Below are 22,879 nucleotides of genomic sequence, written 5' to 3' on the forward strand. Positions count from 1 at the left end.
TTAGCTTTATGCATACAGATGACCACAAATTCTGAATTTTTAATGTATTTATTAAGGTTCTATCTTATTGTTACTAAATTCTAATCTGTACTTTTTTTTTTTTTACCATAGAATAAATATCAGTGTTTAAATATATCAAGTCATTACTCAAATGTCAAGTTGTCCATTTAATGGTGAAAATATTCTGACCACCATAACTGATTGTACATTATCCTGCCTTAATAGTAAGATATAGAGGCAAAACACAAAAATATAAACATATTAAAAGGGATAACATTTTTGTTGTTGTTTTCTTTTTGTTCTCTTTTCTATTGAGGTGTACACATTCCTTATATTTTGAAAATTAATTCCTTATCAGATAAAGGACTTGAAAATATTTTTCCCATTCTGTACATTGATTTTTAATTTTTTTATTGTTTCTTTTGCTTTGCAAAAGTGTTTTAATTTAACATAGTCTCTTTTGTCTAGTTTTCCTTCTGTTGATCGTACGTTTGGGGACATAAAAAAACTATTGCCAAGACCAATATCAAAATATTTTCCCCTATGATTTCTTCCAGAAATTTTAGTTTCAGGTCTTATATTTAAATCTTCAATGTTCTTTGAGTTGATTTTTGTGTATGGAATAAGATAAGAATTCAAGTTCATTCTTTTTCACACTGACATCCAGTTTTCCTAACACCATTTGTTGAAAAAAAGTAACTCTGAATACAAAGTCCATAACAAATTTTGAGAAATGTTTTCTTGTTGTGCAAGAATTTAAGTTTTTCTGGCCTGTGTTGTATCTGGTGCTTATGTGTGTGTTATGTGTGCTTGTGTGTAGTTGTATAAGAGAAGAAAAAGTAAAACAATCTAATGACTGTTCCCTGTGAGCTCCTTTATATTATAGGACTTAATGTGTGCTAATCCATCTCTTTCAGTCTTTTACTTCTAATCAAGATATTTCTTAGAATGGATAATTAGTAGCCTCTACAGTATTGGCTAATGAAATTCTTTAGCATTCCTGTTATAATATTGAAAGTAGAATTTAAAAGATTATGCAAAAACTTTCATTTTATATGATATCTTCCTTGATTTTTAGTATTTCCTATTGCTTCCATCAACATTGACCAAAGTGAGACCCAAGAACTTTTGGAGTCAAAAAACCTTTGTTTTCTTATAATAGAAAATACACAGATTGTTCCCAGTTACCATATACAAAAGCTAATTTCTTTTTCTGGGAGTTACAACCTGATGGGGAAGGAGTGCTATATTAATGTAGCTTCTTAAATAGCGTATGCACTAAAGACTTGGAGATATCAAGCAATGAGCAATTTGGCTGAATTGTTTTGTGAAGAATTTAGTACTGAATTTAGAAAATAAGGAGCTGGAGGAAAATCCTGAATTAAATGTCTCAAAAGTGCAATGCAATCTCAAGAGTTAACTTGCCATTTATGAAGTCTCAGTAGTACTTGACTGCAAAGATGTTCCTTTGTTCTGTAAATATAATAAAAGACAGTTTTTTTTTTCTTTATTTTAATCAATTTGAGTAAGTGACTGACAAGACTATTGTTCTAAAAGCACAGTTCAATTGAAACACCAGATTGTCTCTAAATCATATTCTTCCCCAGTGCTTGGATTGTCATTACTCTATTCATTTGATATTTCACATGCCATATTGAAAGGATATGGAAATAGTATAGGGTTGCTGCAAGAATGATCCTAGAAAAACACCAAAGTTATACTGATCACTGCAGTGGTCTTTACTCTTAATTTTAGATTTGGCAGGCATTCAAGGCCGTTGTGGAAGCTAGCATTACTCTTCACATGTTTTTCGAATTTAGTTATTAAAACATTATGCATACATTTGTCTAGATTTACACACATTTTAGGAACCTCTCTGTGACCCATCTGGTAGTGGGGAATAGTATAGTAGGTTTATACCATTGATACTTAGGAGCTGGTTCAAAGTTCACTTAAAGAGATAATACTATTTAGAGATGGAACATAAGGTAAAAACCATGGGCTCTATTGTGGTAGAAAATAATGCTTTTTAGTCTCATATTTGCTAAACACTCATATTATGCAACCATTAAGAATATTACATTCCTTTTCTTCATAATGGGCGCTGTGACCCAACTGTCCTAAGACTATTGTGAGAATGGCAAAAAAAAAAAAAGAAGATCAATAATGCTAATGATTTGTGACATTTTCAAAGTATTGATAAAGAAAAATCTTTTGTTTACATGGGCGCTGTTTTACCAACTAGTCAATAGAGATTATTTTGCATAGCTATTGTATAATTCATATTATTTAAGAAGCATTTAAAAATGAACTTTAATACTTGAAATGAAGATTATTAATATTAGGATTAGGAACAATCATTTCTATTTAAATGTTTTAGGTCATTTTTCTTTGTGGAACTTCATACAGAAGGTTACAAAGTGAAAATCACCCATTTTAATTAGTCATTTGAAGTAAATAAGGCAAGAAGGAAAGAATTCTCACCTTGCAACAAGATAATCAACGTTTTAGGTTGTTTCTATTGGATGTAATTTTTTGTATATGTGGGAATATTCATTTATCTTTTAAACATTAAAGTTAATTTGGCCATCTGCAAAATGAAGCTACATGTATCTCAATCTTCCTGTATATATTAATACAGAGTTTAAGAAAACACCCAACACAGCAACTTGGCTCTTAGCAGAAGCTAAACAAACATTAGTTTCCATTATTCAAACTAAGGGAAAAAAGACAAATTGGTATATTCTTTTATCTATATATAATTTTCATGCCTGAGGCTTTTTGTTCTTATTTTCATTAATATTTATGGAAAGAATCTTGAAGAATAAAATAAATCACATACCTACAGCATTTATCAGACCAATGAAGCCCCAAATTCTTGTTTAATGAAGGTACCCAGATCATATAGACAATGGTTTTCATTCTATCTCAAAAGCTAGATTATTATTCAACACATTATTAAATATTAAAAATTCAAAAGAATACTACATAAACACAATTATAACATACATAACTGAAATTTTACCATGGCTATAAAAGTGTTCATGATTATCATCAGTTACTTGCTTTTTTCTACTGAGTAGATCCACTAACTTCCTTGGCTACACTCTCAGAGACTGACAAAACAAAATTCATCTGTGTTCTGAAGACAGTGTTCTTTCTTAGAGTCATCTTAATGGTATCACTTATTTGAAGAAGGCAGCACATATTTATAGGTTGCAATCATGTTATGTTCATTTAAAAAATCCTGCCCTAACACTATTTATACCCAATTGTTACAGAACTAAGTTTTATGTACTGATAAAAGTTCAGTGGAACATTTGGACAGAGTCACTGTGTGCTAAAACTGAAAGCTAAAAATTAAGAAAATAAAGATTCAGTTATTCTTTTGTAATATGTTATTTATAATAGTAACATTATAGTAAACTACTAATTTGTATTCAATACATATTTAAGGCATACTTACCCATGTATGAATTTTATTGTTGTTTATAGTGAAAAACCAATGGATATGACCCATTATGGAAAGGAGGTAACAGAGGAGACAGACCATTATACAAACAAATATGTAAAACTTCAGTGGAAGTTATAGTAAGTATGATGAAGAATGGTTTTGAGAGAATAGGAGAAAATGATTGAAACTAGTGGACTTAATGAAAGTCTGTCTGAGAAAGTGAGATTGAGCTTTGAACATGCCTGGTAAGCTGAAAGAGTCAAGTGACCGGAGCAGAGTGGAGAGTGTGTGTGAGATGAGATGACGCAAGCAGTGCTCAGGAACTAAACTTTCATTCTAAGGGTGATGGATAAATGAAAGTTTCTAAACAGGTGAGTGGCATTTATCAATCTAAAATGTATTCATAACAAATGTATCTCTCACATAATAGGATAGATGTATTTCATCCAATTTGAAATAAAGAGATTTTCTGAACATCAGTACACATTTTTTTTTACTAATTATCTTTTAAAAAACCATGCATTTTCCAAAGAAGAAGACCGAATAGGGTGACAAGGTCCGCTTGGTGCCATGCGTTTTAATACAGGCTTGACTCCACTGTAATTTATTTTTTTCTTCTCCGTTGCATACAAAATTTTGAAATAATTTGATTTTCCACTTTTGGGTTTCCTAACATCAACCTAAATATTGCATCAAGATTCCATAACTCTAAATTTGCAACTCATGGAACGTTATTTTGTTTTTAATATCACAATATCTAACAGCATCTACTTACAGATACTCCTGCAACTCTTCTACAACCCACAATCCTCCCACTTCAATATAAAGTGAGTGATGTCTCATTTGAAATTCCACTGGAAAAATCCTTTTAAATTTATAGCTAAAATTATATGTATTAAATTTACTCAGAATGAAGAATAGCTACTTGAATATGCCTTGTCAGTAGCTGATTATATCAACAAATACAAATGGGGTAAATATTTATTGCAGTATAAATGATATGTATTTTTCTTAATTCAGAATTGCATTAGTCACATCAATTCACAAATATGAGCAGTGCATAAAAAATTCCCACCAAAAATTCCTGTTTTTGCTTCATCAATACCACAAAGCAAATAAATAGCCATGTGCAATGAGGAAATAAAATATATTCATTTTGGGGGGAAGAATCTAGGAGTAGAGCTAAATTTTTTAAACAAATGCAAACATTTCTGGAATCTAGTGTGTCTATGTTCGACTCAATTACCTTCCTGAGAAGAAGAGATTAGACCTTACTGTTAAAATTTCCTCACACAAGTCTGAGTTACTATCTGAGCCAGAAATTAATTTGCACCTTAAGAAATATAAGGGAAGACAGAGTTACCCATCTGCTGGATAAGAAATTGCTTCAAAATAGAATAAAAGTGTTAGCTTTCCTTAAAACTGAATTTACACCTTGCTTCAGTGGGGTGGACGACAGGTGTTGAGTTCACTCTATTATGTGATTTATAGTGTCTGCACAATTTTTCTGTACTTTCTCAAAGGATTCCCACTCCTATTTTCATGGAAATTAGACAGATACCTATAGGTGGAGTCAAATGCACCACAAAAATAGCTCTTCGGGAGGCCAAAAGGTTGCTTAATCACTTTATCTGTTTTATGTTGGATGTTTTTTCAACCTACTGCCAAAACTGAAACAATTAGAGAACAATCTTTAAGTGCTACCTAATAAGCGCTGCCAAAGGTCACACTTGATTGCTCTTTCAGTATACTGCTGAATTTGAACTAGCAAGACAGATCCAAAACAGTCTACTGCCCCTTTCCTATAACCAGTAGTTTTCCTTTAGGTTTTGAGGTGGGACTTAATTATGTCCTGGATTAAATTTTTTAAAATCTTCCTCTAACTCAGTAGTTTGTATGCAGATCACTAGCTGGGCAGCACAGAATACACAGGACTGTTCTAAACACTGACTTTTAACTATGAGGTCATTGAGTTCATTTGGGTGCTGAGCAGGAATCCCTGGAGAAGCTGCTAGGTGGTAATTAGGATACTCAGCTCAGGAATTTACTGTCCCTACAGATCAAGCAGCTTCCCCTGAACCTGAGTGCTAGTGGTGGTATCTACATCCATTTCATTCCCTTGTCTGGAAATTTCTCAGATTATACTCACCTTGTTCTCTCTGAGAGTGTACTACTCACTCATTGATTCAAGATTCACTAGCATCTACGATGTGTTCAGGACACTGATGAAGGTGCCAGGGAAACTGTGACAATTTTTAAAAAATCCAAGTTGAGAGCAAAAAAAGAAAGGCGGATCTAAATAGTGTTGCTAACTTTTTTATTTTGTCATATTGGGGCTTTGGATGGAAAAGAAGACAGAAGGGAGAAAGAAGGAAGACAGGAAGAGGAGGAAGAGAGAAAAGGAAAAATTGAGTCTGTCATAATCAGTCTAGTTTTATAAAGTAATGGTGAAATGAGTGAAATTTTCATTTCACCTCATTTTCACAATTAGCATCATTTTATAAAGGACATTGAACAAACAAAACATATTTAGAAGGATTTAAGAATGAATGATGTACATAAATATGTTTAAGAAGATGTATATGTATATATTGTTTATCAATTAATAGGGGCTTACAGCCATGAAATTAAAAGACGCTTACTCCTTGGAAGGAAAGTTATGACCAACCTAGACAGCATATTAAAAAGCAGACACATTACTTTGCCAACACAGGTTAGTCTAGTCAAGGCTATGGTTTTTCCAGTGGTCATGTATGGATGTGAGAGTTGGACAGTGAAGAAAGCTGAGTTCCGAAGAATTGATGCTTTTGAACTGTGGTGTTGGAGAAGACTCTTGAGAGTCCCTTGGACTGCAAAGAGATCCAACCAGTCCATCCTAAAGGAGATCAGTCCTGGGTGTTCATTGGAAGGACTGATGCTGAAGCTGAAACTCCAGTACTTTGGCCACCTCATGAGAAGAGTTGACTCATTGGAAAAGACCCTGATGCTGGGAGGGATTGGGAGCAGGAGGAGAAGTGGATGACAGAGGATAAGATGGCTGGATGGCATCACTGACTCGATGGGCATGAGTTTGAGTAAACTCTGGGAGTTGGTGATGGACAGGGAGGCCTGGTGTGCTGCGATTCATGGGGTCGCAGAGTCGGACACGACTGAGCGACTGAACCAAACTGAACTAAGTTGACATTAGTTTAATAGTATTTTAAAAAAAACAAGATGTAGAAAAACAGGAACAAAATAAATGTCTCAGTGAACATAATTAAAACAAGAATTTATATATAGTTTTGATAAATTAGGAAACAAATAGTAGTTAGCCATAATAACACTAAGGGCTTCCCTTGTGGCTCAGCTGGTAAAGAATTTGCCTGTAATGTGGGAGATCTGAGTTCAATCCCTGGGTTGGGAAGATCCCCTGGAGAAGGGAAAGGCTATCCACTCCAGTATTCTGGCCTGGAGAAGTCCATGGACTGTATAGTCCATGGGGTCTCAAAGAGTCGGACATGACTGAGCGACTTTCACTTTCACATAGTAAGGATATAAATTTTTGCAAATGGAAGATATCAAACATTTAATTCTAGGGGTGCAATATATAATGTTCTCAAAAGTGGAAGTAGAATTTAAACATTATATGCTCATTTCCGTTGCCTAATTCAAACATCAGGGAAACAATCTTCCCTTGAAACAACAATTGTTTTTGATAGAATTACAAAGACATTGTCTCATGTTAAAAAAAAAAAAAAAAAGACAAGAAAAGAAACTTGTCCAGGTACATGAAGAGAATACAAAGCTAGAGGCTTAACATCAAAGAATAATGATAAATAGTATTACATCAAGTTGAAGTGATATGCCAAGCATAACAGCAAATCTGGATTTGAGTCAAAAGACAGCAGATTATGGAAACATATTAGAAGGCAGCCTTAGACTGCCAAACAACATTGCCCATGTACAACAACAAAGGATTCTGGATAGAAAGTTCTGTAAAAATACAATATGTGTACAAAGCTTTAATTGCTTGAAAGTCTGAATGCAAATCAAATATTCTAAAAATCCCCACAGGTGTTCAAGGACTATACTGAATAAATCAGAAATACAAGGGGATTTCAACATGATTACAGTTGTTTAAACACAGAAACAAAATAAATAACAGGTACTGTTAGGTTTCTACTTCTGCTTCTGTGATTTAGAGGTCTGTAATTCATAAAATCACAAACATACTGACCTTGAAGTTAGGTTACGTTGTTTGATTTCTCCTTAATATCATGTAACTTGAGAAGATCAAAATATTAATTAATTGCTTTGTTTTCAGGAGCAAAGTGTTAGGGAAAGCCTCTTTGCATCATCTTACAGTGTCCTTTGCCCTGAGTAGAAAGAGATTAATTATTCGTCGGGATGGACAGGGAAGACAGCTGGGATAGTCAATAGTGGTAAAAGTGATGCTTTGTGGGTCTACTTGCAAATAGGGGGCTCTCTTCGTGGACACAGCTGTTTACAGTCCTGACCAAGCTCCTTTTGAGAAGTGAGAGATTGAAAATACAGTGAAGTACTGATTGTGTAACCAGGTGTTCTTAGAACAAATGTAACTATTGAGTGTGCCAATTGCTATTCTTCTCACGTGCACATAAAACCCTTCTCTATGAGGGATCATACCACTCCCCACTACAGAGACAGGATATCATTGCAATGTCTGTCCAGGGGACTTCAACTAGCTGTGGACCAATGACTACTGTGTTGGTGGTCCTTTCCTCGTCTTTCATTCTTTTACTCCAGTTGGGAGTTGGGCTGCTGGTATACTACCCTTTGTACCATATACTTAATATCTGTGCTATGGCACAAATGCAAAGCATCAGTTGTGTCTGGAAATGGCAGGAAGGAGTGTGTGTCATCTGGGAAGCCTGGATTTAAAGCTAGGTAAAACGACTGCTTGCATTAGACTTTGGGGCGTGTCCCTTTTGCAAGGAATGAACATCTTCTCTGTGATATAGAACAAAATCAGTTTTCACAGACGAGCAGATGCTTGCAGGATAAATGTTGTGTTTTATCAAACCCATATTCTCTTTTTTTCTGGATGCGTGTACTGTCTCTTCCATACTGCTTCGCCATTAAAACCTCGTGACTGTGCTCTGGCCAGTGGAATGGGGGTGGGATATGAATGACGCCTGCATGCCAAAACATAGAGTTGGGAAAATTCCCCTCCACTCTTCACTTTCCTTACCTCCTGGCCAGCTTCAGAGGACCTTGAGCAGGATCGTGAGTCCAGAGGCTTTGGAGAATCCACATATTGGTAAGGAGGCTGAATAAGACACATTACAGAGTGCTCCTGTGCCATATGAGAGATATACAGCTCTGATAAAAGTGATTTGAGATGCTGGGATGAGATGCAGATTGGATCCCTGAGTTGGGACGATCCCAGGGAGGATGGTGTGGCAACCCGCTCTAGTATTCTTGCTTGGAGAATCCCATGGACAGAGGAGCTTGGTGGGTTACAGTCTGTGGGGTCACGAAGAGTGAGACATGACTGAGCATGCACACATACATGCATGACAGGTCATTTGAGCACAGAAAGTGTCCTCACGGTTTCTCTGCCCATCTCCCTGAGGGACAGTGTGGTGGAAACTATCACCCAGCCCCATCCATACTGGAGCTTGAGATCACTTCTCAGATGCCACAGTCGTCTTCATCGGATCCTTAACTCTGCTTTACCCCATGGCCTCTGTGTGTGTGTGTGTGTGTGTGTGTGTGTGTGTGGGCACACGCATGCCCCTTATTATAAGACTCTGATCTACAGAGTTTTTAAGAGAAAATATTGTTGACAGCCATCTACACAGCAAGAACTTTCCTATGTGCTGGGAATGCAACGGTAAACAAACTAGGAAAAAACCATGCCCTCATAGCGCTTACATTCTAGTGGGAAGGCTTGGAATTAGAATTCATTCCACACATTCTTTTTCTGCTATACTCTATCCCTGCTGTTCCGGAACTGCTTTCCAGTTCCCAGATTAATTATCTTTCTGTATTCATAGGCTATATTAACATTAATGTTTTTTATCTACTGACATATATTGCCAACATGCAATCTGAGTATTCACCTATGTGAACCTTTCATTTTACAACAGGATGATCAGTCAAAATTCTGACTGGCATTTTATGGCTACAGATAAGGAAGCAAAGAGCATATCTACAGATTTTTTTGTCTTCACAGATTCTGTATCTTTGTAATCAAGAGCCAGATTCACATTATTTAGTGATCTACAGGTATTTAGAATCTATATAAAATATAAGATTGCTTTCCTAGGTAGCTCTTTTATAACAGGAGGGGAAAATATATAAGAATAGTATGAGTTGGTGCTGTAACAGTAGCTATATTTGAAACTTTCAACAAAGTTTTTAGTTTTCAAAAGTGATATATACCAAATAAATATTATATAGTCTATAAGATAATTTAAAATGTCTTGAAATAAGATAAATTTTTAAAACTGATTTTTAATTCAGGGCTTAAATAATATTTTGGTGGTTCAAACATTTTAAATAATTTTATTTAAAGTCTTTTGTAGAAGGAAATAAGAAACAGGAGACAGTTACATTCAATTTTCTCTTTGTACTTTTCTCTTGAGGAATAAAATGGCATAGATATGAAGGATCTTAGTATTTTAACCACACTGTGACTTTGAAATTTTTTATATTGATGTATTTCATTGCATAAAAGACTGAGTCAAGATTTTGGTGACATATCAAGGGTGACCAGTTAAAGATAGTCATTCTCTCTTATATGTCTGTTCAATGCAGGAGACCTGGGTTCGATCCCTGGGTTGGGAAGATCCCCTGGAGAAGGGAAAGGCTACCCACTTCAGTATTCTGGCCTGGAGAATTCCATGGACTGTATGGCCCATGGAGTGGCAAAGACTGAGCGACTTTCACTTTCTTTATCCTGCTCTTTATATTACTGCACTCCATAGAAAATACATGTTCATTTCTTTAGCTGCATAAAATTACCCTCTTAAATTCCTACACAATAACTAGATTTTCTGTATGTTTCACAATAAAAGTGTAGAAGTAATTTATCAATCTTGGAGGCTAATACTGAATATTTTGCTCACCAAGACAGAAGAACTGCATTGTTTTCAAGTGCTGACAACTTTCCCGTATCACCCATACATGCCACGTTTAGGTTTCTGATTCTGTCCTCTAAAATGTAGGAGCCTGTACTGAAATGCATCTGACTTTGATTGCATCTGGTCATATTTTTCCACCATCAGTTCCAGCCTCAGTAATCCATCCATCATAAGCTCCTGCTGGGTCCACACCACCTGTCTGCTCCACCTCTCCTCTCTCTGCATCAGCTGCTTGCATCCTTTCTTTGCGTGGCTTTCCATCTATCTCTTCATTAGCTGCAGATGAAGCTTGTTGCTTCCCATCTGCCAAAAATACACTGGAACCTCTTCATTTTCTTGTCATAATCTTGCTTTACATAAAAATGAATGAAACCTTAAGTCTTTTCATGTGGTTGTAAAGCCTATGACAGCTTTGTAAATTAAATATTTAGAGGAATGCAGTTGGTCCAAAGTGAGTGCAGATCTGGAAGTATCAGTGTGCCTTAAGAAAGAGATGGATATTTGGAAACTACTGAAGCAGGTTATTAACAGACCACCACTGCTATTTATGTTTTCATAGATTATTATAAGCACTATTGTATATACCTTTATTATATTAATTATCCATCTCTAAAACACTAAAACATATCTTAGAAGTCTAACCAATTTTTTTTTGTAAGAGAGAGAAGCCTTGAATTAAATAATTTTTCAAAGATATCATTAAATACTTCACAAAATATATTTTACTTAATCATTAGAAATGAAGCAATACTGCTTCATTACATCATATATTTACTTGATCCCTCAAATATTTAATAATTATTTTTGAAATTTCTGCATTCTGGAATGCATTGCCTTGGATGTTTGCTGCTAGAGAACTCACAATTGAACAGAAATAAAGGAGCACAAGGTTTAGAAGGGAACAGAGGATCTGTTCTGACTGAGAGATCACCAGGGAGCTGTGGGTTCTCATATGCAGTGGACTCTGACCCTGAAGGAGGGCGATCTGCGAACTGGGGGTGGGGTCGGGGGGGCATGGGGAGGGGCAGTTTGAGGTAATTCTGTACAACAGATTCAGGGACTAGGAGTTGATTTGGTTTAGAGAGGCAAGGCACATCTATGCAATACATGGAAAAAAAATCTGTCACTACTTTAATGTATTCTTTATACAGAAATTCCCTTTTCCCTTCCTGGTGAATGTCATCATACTGAAAGCTGGCTAGGTTTCATAATTTTTCAGATAGCTACACTTCCTATTATAATCTCATTTTAGTGTTTAATCCTATTCTTATTTTTTCAAACAAATAACAAAAATTTTATCACTTTTTTTCTTCCTTTTCTGTCATCAAATAAGTTTCAGTGAAACAAAAAAACTCAAATGGTTTTATTGTAGAGAGTCTTCCCAACATGTTAAGAATTTTTTGAGAAAATCATTCATTATAGTGTCTCTATATATCATGAAAAATGTGATCCTTTATTATAAAAGATTATCAGATAATGAATTATTGTTCTAGCCAGAATCGAACTAGTATCCTTGAGGTATTTTTCTTTTAATTGTTAGTCACTCAATCATGTCCAACTCTTGTGCAACCCCATGGACTGTAGCTCGTCAGGGTCCTCTGTCCATGAAATGCTCCAGAAAAGAATATTGGAGTGGGTATCCATTCCCTTCTCCAGGCAACCATCCAGACCCAGGGATTGAACTCAGGTCTCCCACATTGACCTGCATACAGGGTTCTCAGGAGGCAGCTGAGGTGGTCTGGTATTCCCATCTTTTTAAGAATGATCCATGGTTTCTTTTGAGTCACATAGTCAAAGGCTCTAGTGTAATCAACGAAAGAGAAGTAAATGCTTTTCTGGAATTCTCTTGCTTTTTCTATGTTTAGTAAACTTTTTTTTTTTTAAATCAGTAAAAGTTAAAGGAATTAATATCTTTATTTTATGAAGAAATATTTACCATAATTTTAGCAACTTATTTTGCTACTTTTTTATTCTGTCCTCCCATCAACATAATTTTGAATAGTTTTCAATTTTATGGAAATTGAACACTCATAGAAAACTCATCTATGCATATAACTCATAGGCATATATGCATAGATAAGAGATCTATTTATCATCTACCTCTTATTTTCCCTTTCTACATAGGGGGTTATCTGAGATATCTACCATGATGTTATCTTGATGTTAACTGATAATTATACTTAATGATTGGGTTTTAGATATTTTAGGGACTTATGCATTATTTTATGTATTCTAATATATTTTAATGAGTAGGCATAATTCCTGTAAAACTTTCATTTTACCATTTTAAAGAATATCCATCTCCCAGAATAACGCATCATATGTTGACGGTCAAATTTATGCTAAGTGTGTCGTTCGGAAGGCAATACATTCCTTTCCTAGGATTGTGAGATTAAGCCTTATGTCAGAGGGAGGGAGAAGTACTCGAGATCTTAGAAGAGTATATAAAATTTAGTGATAGAAAATGAACTATTGTAGGCAAGGGGCAAGCACAAGTGACAATATATAAATAAAAGATAAAGTATGTGTTCAAGAATGTACAGCAAATAAAAAATTGAACTTCACCAGCAGTTTCAGATAGAATACTACTGTTTAAGCACATATAGAAGTGTGGGTTGGGTATGTTTCACCTTTTTTACAAGTGAAAAACCAAAAAACAATCTGAAGCATCAAGAATTCAAACCCCTTCCCTAAGATCGCACCTTTAATAGTTGATGGGGACAGTAGCAATCAGTTCATGATGCATCAATCAAGGGTACTACATGGTATTCTTCAGTAGATGAGAAGAGATCTAATGCTTTCAACAAGGAAAACCAACCAGCCAAGGAGATGCTTTGACAGACACCCCTGGGGCAGGGCAGGATACAGATGAGAGGCAAGTGTCCCTGGAAGGAATGAAGAAAGAGAAAAGTTCTAGCTGCTTCTGAATCTGATCTATTCACAGATTTCCTCTGACACAGTCCTTGTCACAAATTTAAGTCAATTTCAGCTTCTGACACATCATTAAATCCTTAAATGGACTAAGACCTGAGCTTCTAATAGCCATCTTATATTCTACTTAGAGGTGCCATGTAGTATTTGATATATCCCAGGACTTAGTATGCAAAGGGGATGAAGGGCATGAGAAAAAGTTTGAGTTTGAAATTTAAATGCCAAGTTTAAATTATTCTGAACACCAAACTATTCAAGCTAAATAAAGCCTGTCAATTTTGCAAGCAAAAGCAATTATTTCCTAATTTGTATGCATGTATATATGTGTGAATAGATATTTGTAATTGTATTAATCACCCATTTTCAAGTTTCATTTTGTAACTGGAGAAGCAGATAGGAAGAAACAACAGAGGTTTTTTCTTTCTTTCTTTCTTTTTTTTTTTTTTTAACCAATTAGACACTTATATCCTAGCTTGCTTTTCTCATCTGCGTCCTAGTCTGTCCCAGGGGTACCAGGATTAGAAATCATCTCCCCTTACTCTTTCTTTGGGAACCAGACAAGAGAATAAAAGAACAAAGATAGATAGAGGTTTTGTACGTGTGTGTGTGTGTGTGTGTGTGTGTGAGAGAGAGAGAGAGAGAGAGAGAGAAGGAAAGAAAGGAAGGAAGGAAAAGATAGACATTGGAAAGAATTTCTAATTATCTCTGAGTTTAGGGCATTTAAAATCACCCTCAAGCTTCCTTTTTCTGACTCACTTGTCTTCTAATGTTAAGGCTGCTTGGAAATAAGATGAACCAAAAGATTTAAACATGTGTTTTAAAAAGATGCACAGCACCTGCAGGAAATGGTAATGAATCAAACCTTAATGCCTCACCCAAATTCCATGTAATCCAAATGCAAATGGTGTGAAATGAAGATAGACATTATGCCACTTTGGATATATATTTTTTTAATGGAAGAAAAACTCGGTGAGTATTAAACATCTCCATGTTTCATCATACGAGTTTAAAGTAAAAATTATGATTAGTGTGGCTGACTGTGCTAGTCTGAAAGTTAGGCTACCTTGTAAATCACAATCATTAAATGACTAAAAACAGATGTTTCTTAAATTAATATAAGTAAATGTGCCTTTCCTGTACCTCTACAGGTTGGGTAATCAGGCTTAATTTGTTTCGTTGAAAAATGGTTGACAAGGCTATTCATAAATTTTAGTCTAGTGATATCAAACCTCGAGGACTTCTTATATCTACATGAACCTTAAAAATATTGTTTCACACCTAGATAGCCATAAGATATCCAGAGGGGCACCAAGGGATAGAATAAAACACATCATCAAAACAAAGCCTCAGGAGAGAAGACAGACTATTCATATCTGAGACTAGGTCTTCGGAACCCTGCCAGCGGCTGCCCTCCCCACCTGCTACTTTCTTAAGCCCACACTGGTCACATTCATGAACATAAGACCAACAAAAAGGGCCGCTGCTGCTGTGGTCAGTCACTTGGTCATGCCTGACTCTGCAACCCATGGACTGTAGCCCACCAGGCTCCTCCGTCCGTGGGATTTCCCAGGTAAGAATACTGGGGTGGGCTGCCATTTCCTTCTGCAGGGGATCTTCCCGACCCAAGGACTGAACCCACGTCTCCTGCTTGGCGGGTGGATTCTTCACCGCTGAGCCACCTGGAGAGTATTCCCAGCAGTTTAGCATCCATTTGATGAGTGTGTGGGGACCAGTCTAGATTCTGTTTATACAATTCTCAGTATCAAATATTCACACATCACAAGTATTTCCAACTATAGCTTCTACTGCCATCAGACAGTCCAAAACTGAGGAAAGCCTCGTTAAAACATTAGCAAGTGTTATAAGTGGTAAATTAAAGACATATTAGTATCTAAAGTGTGATTTTTATCCTCTGTCAGGAAACACTGATGATAACTCACTTTAGAAAAACTGAGCAGCAATCTGAGGTATTACAAGCATCTCTGCCTGAGGCAGTATGTGGAAATTCCAATAAATGGTCAAATATTTTATTCTTATTTACAGGGCTGAGGTTTGCTGAAGAGTCACCATCTGCTGAAGGGTCTGCAGGACCTGGATTCTGTTCTTTTCTCTGTATCCACTGCCCATTGCCTTCCTTCACCCTAGGCATTCTACCTTGGACAGCTCTAAGCAGTGTCTATTGTGCATTCTTTTCCTGGTGTCATTTGTTCACAACACTGTGCCTATGTTCTTTTCACTCAAGGTGAACTGCCTGTACGAGAAACACAGTTATCTCCTGGTTGCCTGCTAGAAATGTAGATTCTTAGAATCCACCCCAGATCTACTGAATGAAAATCTTCATTTTAACAAGATTCCAAGTTGGTTCTAAAGCACATCACAGTTTGAAGAACACTTCTCCCTCATACCACTAAGGTGACCTTTCTAAAATGTAGAACTCATAAGACTTCCCTTGTGGTCCAATGGTTAAGACTCTGCACTCCCAATGCAAGGGGCATGGATTCGATCCCTGGTCATGGGAACTAAGATCCCATATGCTGCATGATGTGGCCTAAAAAAAACAAACAACAAGCAAACAAACAAAAATGTGGAAGTCAAAACTGAGTGAATGAATATCATTCATTGTCTCTCAGCCCTTAGATTCATGGAGGACCGTAGTGGACAAGGAATCATCTGTTCTTCCAAATTGTGGATGAACACAACAAGACAACCATCCTCAATGACTTTTCCAACTCACCTAAATAGGAGGAGTGCTAGGACTACTAATTCAAGTCTTTGTGGATTAATTAGTTTTTCCATGATACTGCCCTGCTTTTTCACTAAAGGCAGACAATATAAAGAAGGCTGGGCACCAAAGAACTGATGCCTTCGAATTATGGTGCTAGAGAAGACTCTTGAGAGTCCCTTGGACTGAAAGGATATCAAATTAGTCAATCCTAAAGAAAATCAACCCTGATTGATTGGAAGGACTGTTGCTGAAAGTCCAATCCTTTGGCCACCCAATGCACAGAATTGACTCACTAGAAAAGTCCCTGATGCTGGGTAAGATTGAAGGCAGAAATAGAGGGGGGCAGCAGAGGAAGAAATGGCTAGATAGCATCACTGACTCAATGAACATGAATTTGAGCAAACTCTGGGAGACAGTGGAGGACACAGGACCCTGGCTGATTCAGACCACAGGGTGTCAAAGAGTCAGACACAACTTAAACAGACAACATAAAGCCATTGTGGCCAGAATATGAGCCAGGATTTTTGAATGACCTAAAGTTACTTATAACCTTTCTTCTAATGCTTTTTTTTTTTCTTAAAATTAACATCTTATACAGACCTGGGAGACAAGAGAGACTCTAATGTAACAGCTCCAGGAAATGCCATCCTGAAACATCTCAGATATGGCTCCACCTGTTAGCACACATATTAGCGCAGATTCTACTAAAAAGCTGATGTAGACGTTCATTGACACTATGATACTCTAAGGGTTTGAGAGCATGAGAAATGGGAGACTCAGCTGTTTTACACTATAATATGTTGCTTGTCAACTTTTTCAAATCACAAACACCTTTCAAAACTTTGGAGAAAGAAACGTGGGCAAATCATATGAAGTAAAAATCAAATCAATTTGTATTTTCCACACTGAAAATAATTTCTAAGACTCTTGGGTAGTGAAAATCATAGTATAACAATGTGTTCTCACTGCTCAGTTAAGAACAAATTTTACCACCCCTTAGCAATCTTCAGAAGATTTTTTAAAATCAGTATTTTCAGATCAAAGAGTACTCAGAAAAAATTCTCTGCTCAAAATGTCACTTTATTACCCATTATTTGAAAAAGGTGATTCTGTTAAAATAATGTATCATAAAAATTTGACATGTTTTGATACATGAATTAACAATACAATGGAACATCATTCATTAAATTGAACATTTCCGGAAATACTACATTGAACAAACCCACAGTTTCCTAGTGTCTTGATTATTTGGTAGGAGTAACTAAATTAAGCATTTGTGGATGATTAGTTGATGCCTCAAAATCTTCATAGGGGATAGGAGTCTGAGATATATTTCTGTAGTTTGAAAGTTACTTTGTGCTTTACAAATAAAAGTATTTTTAACTATTTATAACATTCAACGAATATTCATTAGATTCCTCCTATATTATCCTTGTCCTTGTTTGAAGTGTTAGAAATATCACAATAAAACTGAAAGGCACAGTCCCTAAGAGACAATAAGCAAATAATGAACAGAAAAACTAATGAAATATTAGGAAGGAAAAACATAGAGTAAAATTATATAAAATATTTGGGAGGAAAGGTGGTTTGGACTAACTCAGGATAAGCAAGATAGCTTTTCTTTTTTCTCTAAGAAGGTGACATTTAATTGGGGAAGTGAAGATAAAGCAATACTATTAATAAAAGGAACTTGAGAAAAAAATATCCTAACCAAATAAAGAACAGATGATAAATTATAACAATGAATTATATTCCAATGAGTATTTCTCACTATTTCCCCAAGAATATTGCATGAAATTCTCTTAAGACTATACACACACCATCACGACCACCACCACCGTCACAACAACTATACTACCAAAGAAGCTTGTAAGATACAGCAAATTGTATGAACTTTAAGATATTAAAGAACCCGACAAATTTTGCAAGACAAATAGCTATTTTTGCTAATGTTTTCAAAATATCTTTAACCACTAAATTATTAATGTTTTGATAATTATTACAAGTTAACATCCACAAAATTAGAAAAAAATCTGGCATGGGTAAATCATAGTCAAAATCATCTTTGTCCTGGCAATGTAACAGTGTCTACTTATAGTGGATTTCAGACAGAAACAGATTTCAATAAAACAGGGTATGAGGTCCAGCTCTAAAAACCCATCAGTTGTCATTACTCCACCAAATGCCAGGCAGATTTTCTCTCCAAAAATTTTAACAGACATTTCTTCACCCATTAAGTTCTACTTCATTAATTCCTCTCTTCTTTCCTAGAGTACTGCAACAGGTCACTAAAACGAAGCCTTGCTTCCAGTATTTTTTTCCTCAAATGTATCACTTACCAGTTTCCTAACTTAACTATTCAAAGAAAGCTAACTATGACTACATTACATCTTCCCTATAAAATATCTGGTCACTCACAGTAAATCCCAACTCCTTGATATTTACATAAGAGCCTGCATGCACTTGTAGGATATATCACCCCCCAACCACCATTTCACATTCCAGAACTTCAGACACATCTCACTCTTATGTAAACATCTCTGCTCCTTGTCCCCCATCTGCGAGGAAACCATATCACTAATACCATCCCTACTTCATTTCCTTGATCAAGCTAATCCCTAACCATCTATCACTGTCATCGTCATCATCATCAATAATACATGTCTTAGTTACATGACAGGTTCTGAAAGCAATGCAGTGAATCAAAAATCAGGCTCTAGATTCAGACTCTCTTCTATCCGAGTCTACCTAAGTCCCCTTTATCTCTATTTTTTTCTCATAGTGTTTATTCTTAAATTTAATCCCAAAATATCTTTTATGAGAAAACATAAGATGAATGATGTCATTTTACTTTTTACTCTTTTTTAAATAACAGCAGCTTTAGGTTCACAGCAAAATTGAGAGTAAGGTACCAAGATTTCCCATATACTCCTTGCCCCACATATGCATATGTCAGGAAGCATTTAACAAGAGGCTTCCTGTGTGCTGTTTTGGATCTGTCAGGAACCCTTTGGCCCTTATTGATTCCTGAATATTCAGGAATTAAGAGGAGAGGCACGCCTTTCCTGGGGCTGAGGAATCCAGGCATTTCTCACTACAGTGATAAGTACCCTCTTCCTTTTTATGAGCCAAATGGTAAAAGGTGATTGTTTGCAACTCTCTCTCTTTGATAGGGATCGTCTTATGTTTTGTAAGTCTGGAATTTTAATCTTTATCTTTGCTGAGAATAACCACCTTGTAAGACAATATATATGCCCACGCCATGTTGATTAAAACACCTTTGCTCCATCAGAGCTTTGGTCCCCGTGTCTTTCTCTCTTTCTTTCTACTCCTTCTCTCTCTCTCTCTCTCTCTCTATTTCTGGCTAATTCCTTGGAGCGTGGAGGCCCGCTGAGCTCACTTTCTTCCCCAGGCTTCTAAGACCCTCTTGAGAAGGCGCATTATGCCTTCACCCACTCGAGAGGGTGCCCGGTGCCTACGTGCAGCAGCGCGAACCCTAAGAACAGGGCTCTATTGGCTTTCCGCGTAAACCAGGGGATATCAGCCTCTTTCTCTCTCTTACTCTCTGGACCACCAGGTTCTGGTCCATTAAAGGACCAACAAACGCTACCAGCCTATTTCTCTCTCTTTCTTTCTTATCGTCGACTCCAGACCACCAGGTTCCGGTCCATTAAAGGACCAACATGCATATTCTCTGCCATTATCATTATCCCCACCCAGTGCCATATTTTGTTATAATTGGTGAACTTACACTGACACAAGATAATCACCCAAAGTCCACAGTTTATCTTAGGGTTCACTCTTCATGTTGTACATTTTGTGGTTTAGGACAAACATATAATGACGTGTTCATTGCTACAATATCATACAGGATATTTTCACTGCCTTAAAAATCCTCTGTGCTCTGCCCATTAATCTCCCCTCCCAAATCCCCAAACCACTGATCAGCACTGATGTTTTTTCCTGTCTCCATAGTTTTGTCTTTCCCAGAATATCATATGGTTGAAATTATATAGTATGTAGCCTTTTAAAATTGGCTTCTTTCTCTAAATAATAGGCATTTAAATTCTGTCCATTAATGGGCATTTAATTTTCATTGCCTGTTACATCATTTATTTTTGGAGTTGAATAATATTTTCTTGTTCAAATGCATCATGATTTATTTACCTGTTCACCTAGTGAAGAACATTTTGGCTGCTTCCAATTTTTGGTGATTATGAAAAAGTTGCTCTCAACCTCTGTGTGCATTTTTTTCTGTGGACATACGTTTTTAATCACCTAGAGCCAGACATCCGGGAGTCTGAAGTCAAGTGGGCCTTAAGAAGCATCACTATGAACAAAGCTAGTGGAGGTGATGGAATTCCAACTGAGCTTTTTCAAATCCTAAAAGATGATGCCATTAAAAATGCTGCACTCAATATGCCAGCAAATTTGGAAAACTCAGCAGTGGCCACAAGACAGGAAAAGGTGTTTTCATTCCGATCCCAAAAAGCCAGTACAAAAGAATGCTCAAACTACTGCACAGCCGTACTCATTTCACAGTCTCAAAGTAAGGCTCAAAATTATCCAAGCTAGGCTTCCACAGGACATAAACAGAGAAATTCCAGACTTTCAAGCTGGATTTAGAAAAGGCAGAGGAAACAGAGATCAAATTGCCAATATCCACTGGATCATCAGAAAAGCAAGAGAATTCCAGAAAAATATCTACTTTTGATTCATTGACTACACTAAAGCCTTTGACTGTGTGGATCACAACAAATTTTGGAAAATTCTTCAAGAGATGAGAATACCGGACCACCTTGCCTGCCTCCTGAGAAACCTATATGCAGGTCATGAAAAAACAATTAGAACCAGACATGGAACAATGGACTGGTTCAAAATTGGGAAAGGAATACATCAAGGCTGTATATTGTCACCCTGCTTATTTAATGTATATGTAGAGTACATCATGAGAAATGCCAGACTGTATGAAGCACAGCTGGAATCAAGATTGCTGGGAGAAATATCAATAACCTCAGATATGCAGATAATACCACCCTTATGGCAGAAAGTGAAGAGTAGCTAAAGAGCCTCTTGATGAAAGTGAAAGAGGACAGTGAAAAAGCTGGCTTAAAACTCAATATTCAAAAAATGAAGAGCAAGGCATTCTGTCCCATCACTTCATGGCAAACAGGTGAGGAAACAGTGAGAGACTTTATTTTCTTGTTTTTCCAGTAGTCATGTATGGATGTTAGAGTTGGACCATAAAGAAAGCTGTGTCCGAAGAACTGATGCCTTGGAACTGTGGTGTTGGAGAAGACTCTTGAGAACCCCTTGGACTGCAAGGAGATCAAACCAGTCCATCCTAAAGGAAATCAGTCCTGAATATTCTTTGGAAGGACTGATGCTGAAGCTGAAACTCCAATACTTTGGCTGCCTAATACGAAGAGTTGACTCATTGGAAAAGACCCTGATGCTGGGAAAGATTGAAGGCAGAATGAGAAGGGAACTACAGAGGGCATTATGTTTGGATGGCATCATCGACTCAATGGACATGAGTTTGAGCAAGCTCCGGGAGATGGTGAAGGACAGGGAAACCTGGCATGCTGCAGTCCATTGGGGTCACAAAGAGTGGGACACGACTGAGTGGCTGGACACCAATAACAAAGTTTTTAATCCTTTGGGTAAACACTCAGAAGTATCAGTACAAGCACTAGACTGTATGATAAGATTGTGAGTTCATGTGGCTGTGCTATTTTGTGTCCCTACCAGCAATAAGTGGTAGTTCCCGTTGCTCCACATCCTCATCTGATTTTTGCTGTCAGAGTTCTGGTTTTGGCCATTCTAATAGGTGTATTGTGGTATCTGTAATTTTAAATCTCTGATGACATATGCATGATGGGAAGCATCTTTTCATATGCTTATTTGCCATCTGTATATCTTTTTCTGTACCTCTATTTCGTGATTTGCAACATGGGACTAATCATACTTCCTATTTTTAGATGTGTTGAATGAATTATATAAATTAACCATAAAATGAGCTGAGAAGGATGTTTGGCTCATCTTAAGTAGCTACTAAGTACTATTTTTTTGCCCAGTTCTTTGTATGCTTCATTCCATCTGATTCTTGCTACAGAAATGTGATTTATCAGCATTTGCAGATGAGGCAACAAAGCTTCAATAGTTTCATCTAGGTATTTTAGGGGTTAAATTGTTAGATCTGGGTTATGACTCCGTATGTGTCTAATATCAGAGCAAGTTTTCATTAACCCCTCTATTATACCTGCAGTGAACACCCAGTTTTGGGATAGTGCTTCTAGAAAACACTTTCTAATGTATCTACTTGACTTCTGAAACCTTTGCCCATAGCTCTGTTATTGGACTGCATCATTACAAACTGCACTATAATTATCTGATTATGTAACCATCTCTTTGAATGATATTTTGGAAACCTGAGAGTAAGAAAAACATGTATTTTCCTTTTTTAACAATCCTAGCACATAACAAAATAATGTTCATGTATTAAGCAGTCAATCTATTTTTTAAAATATCAATAATATATAAGTGACTGGCCAGTTAAAGTTGTCAGAAACTAGCCTTCAGTATAAGTGATGAATTTATGTATGTATGTATATGATTTGAATTTGTTTTTAACAGACATCTTTTTGTAATAAAATGCAAAAC

This window comes from Cervus canadensis, chromosome 23, assembly GCF_019320065.1.
Source record: "Cervus canadensis isolate Bull #8, Minnesota chromosome 23, ASM1932006v1, whole genome shotgun sequence".
NCBI lineage: Eukaryota > Metazoa > Chordata > Mammalia > Artiodactyla > Cervidae > Cervus > Cervus canadensis.